The sequence below is a fragment of the Phocoena sinus genome, chromosome 6 (genome assembly GCF_008692025.1).
Source record: "Phocoena sinus isolate mPhoSin1 chromosome 6, mPhoSin1.pri, whole genome shotgun sequence".
Lineage (NCBI taxonomy): Eukaryota > Metazoa > Chordata > Mammalia > Artiodactyla > Phocoenidae > Phocoena > Phocoena sinus.
Window position 1 is genome coordinate 36,784,250 of NC_045768.1, and position 3,036 is coordinate 36,787,285.

General features: G+C 47.1%; 1 pseudogene; it reads right to left on the reverse strand.

Moving 5' to 3' along the window:
• Nucleotides 1–1,158: 1,158 nt before the first annotated feature.
• LOC116755874 lies at nt 1,159–2,426 on the reverse strand (annotated as a pseudogene).
• Between the last annotated feature and the right edge of the window lie 610 nt (nt 2,427–3,036).

The window sequence follows — 3,036 nt, forward strand, 5'->3', positions numbered from 1 at the left end:
TACAGACAAAGGAATTAAGGTCCTTTGAGAGACCTTAATTTGAGAGAGGGAAAGCAATTTAGCCAAGCGCTCAGCAGTGGCAAATGGTGTTGGAGGTGGAATTGGAACGCAGGTTTCTGGCTGCCTGGCCTGGGCTGAGAGCACCTCTAGATGGACAGGGCAGGATGGTTCAGCCCCAGTCTATGCTGACCTGGCTGATCCTTCCCTGTCCTCTCCCACCCAGTTGCTCTTTGAACAGCTATCTTGTTTTCTCTGGGAGTGACAGAAGCAGCTGTTGTAATAATACAATAATTTGGAATGTTAATGGGCTTTTCCCAATACTGAGGGCTCTGGACTTAACCTCCAGGGGAACAAAGCATCAGACTTAATTGGGAACAAACAGGACAAGCCATGGTCCCCAGACGGTCACCCTGGGAATCTTGATGGTCCCTGAGTCAATGGCTAGGACCAGCTATGAGACTCTTACATGAACTTTCATCCCAACCCATTTAGTTTTGTCTTTTTAGTTATAAGAACAAAGAGTCAGCTTCTGGTTGCAGAGGATCTTAGATTTCATTGGCATAAAGTAGCTATGATGTGACGTCACCGTGGTTATGCACAAAGCCAACAACTAGCCAGCATTTCTAGAAATGCGAAGCTCTTTCCTTCTAGATTCTTAGATAGAAGATTCCATTGCCTATGTAACAAGGGGAGGAGGCCCAGTTTACTTTTTAGTCTTATTCACATGGTCCACAACATGAATCTTGGGAGACTCCCTTCTCTACACTGGGTTCCCACTTCCCCAGGAGGACTGAGGAGTTTGGAGATCATGTGTTCTGGCAGCGTGGAATTCCATGACAGTCACTCAGATAGGTGTTTCTTTTTTTTTTTTTTTTAATTTAAATTTCTTTTTTAAAAAATTAATTTTTATTGGAGTATAGTTGCTTTACAATGTTGTGTTAGTTTCTTCTGTACAGCAAAGTGAATCAGCTATACATATATCCACTCTTTTTTGGGTTTCTTTCCCATTTAGGTCACCGCAGAATACTGAATAGAGTTCCCTGTACTATACAGTAGGTTCTCATTAGTTATCTATTTTATACATGGTATCAATAGTGTATATATGTCAATCCCAATCGCCCAATTCATTCCCTCTCCCCTCTTTCCCCCTTGGTATCCATACGTTTGTTCTCTACATCTGTGTCTCTATTTCTGCTTTGCAAATAAGATCATCTATACTATTTTTCTAGATATACAAGGCAACATTACTCAGGTGTTTCTGACATACAAAGGTCTTCACAGAAGCCTTTACATCTTTGTTCCTTAGGCTGTAGATGATGGGGTTGAGCATGGGAGTCACCACCCCATAGAAGAGGCAGATGAGCTTGCCTGCAAGGTCCTGTTTATCTGTCCCCAGTGCGTCCTTAGACTTGGGCTTGGCATACATAAAGACAATGGTCCCATAAAATATGATCACAACTGTGAGATGGGCAGAGCAGGTGGAGAAGGCCTTTTTCCTCCCCTCTGCTGATCCTCAGGATGGTAGCAATCATGAACACACAGGAGAAAAAGATGAGCAGAACTGGGATGCCCAGGAAGATCACATTGGCCACAACCACGCTGATCACATTGATGGAGATGTCAGCACAGGCCAACTTCAGGACAGCCAGCATCTCACAGGTGAAGTGGTTGATGACATTGTCCCCACAGGAGGGCAGTCGTATTGCAAGAGATGTTTGAACCCCAGTGTTGATGATACCAGCTGCCCAGGAGCTGGCCATGGGCACATAGGCAGCCTTGCTCATGACCACAGAGTACCTCAGGGCGTTGCAGATGGCCACGGAGCGATCAAACGCCATCATGCTCAGGAGCACATACTCTGTGGTTCCCATAGCAAAGGAGAGGAACATCTGCCCAAAACAAGCTGAGAAGGAGATGGTTTTCCTGGGGGTCAGGAAGCTGTCAAGGATGAGGGGGACTGAGGAGGTTGTGTAGCAGATGTCCAGGAAGGAGAGGTTCCTCAGGACGAAGTACATAGGCTTGCGTAGGCGGGAGTCCAGGATGGTCACCAGGATGAGGACCCCGTTGCCCAGCAGGGTCACGAGGTACATGGACAGGATGAGCACAAAGAATATTTTCTCCAGCTTTGGGTGGGCTGAGAGGCCCAGGAGAATGAATCCCACCAGGCGGGAGGTCCAATTGGACCTGGCCATGGTGCATCTGCTCTGTCACCTGCAGGAACTCAGGTCAACCTCAGCACCCTCTGACTCTGCAGTTGCTGGCTTGCTAGTGAGGAACGCCCTCTCCGCTAAGCAAAAGGAAAACAGCTTTAACAATGGATGGACTCTCTGTGATTCTCAGTACAATTCAGGGGACTAGAAAGGAATCTACTTTGTCATCTTAAGCCACTCTCTGTGTGAGAGACATTCGAGATGCCCATGTGGTGATTTAATTTACCTGATCAGACATATTCATTTCTACTGGTATATGCTGGATGATGGACTTATCTTGTTAAATCTTGTTATCTTGTTAAATCTTGGTCAGAAAAGTGAGATGAGATTCACTTCATGTTTTTCTCCCTTGGTGCCCAGGGCTGGTGAAATGATCAGCCCTGAATCTACAGCTCTTGGCAGGCTTTCTTCTCTTCATGTTACCCTCATAGAAAGACAGCCCAGGTCCCAGGCCATCCTCTCATCTGTCCTTTACGCCATCCTGTCTTCCTCTCTCCATTCATCAGCCAACATGACTCACTCACACGTGACAGAAAATCCACAGCCTTTCAGGGAAGGATGCATTGGCTCCAGAATAGACTACAGTTCCAGGGAGGGGGCACTGATAGGTCACTTTGGAAGGGCAAGATGGACAGGAAGGCCACCTGGGGAAGATGACATCCAATCAGGTCCTTGATGGAGGCTGAGGGCTGGGCTTGGGCAGCTGTGTTGTGGAGTGTGGTTGCATTCTAAGGCGCTTATCATCCCCCTGGCTGTAGTGCTGTCCTGGCCAGTTTGCACTGATACCCTGGGAAGCCAGGCTACATTAACAGCCACTATCTCAGCC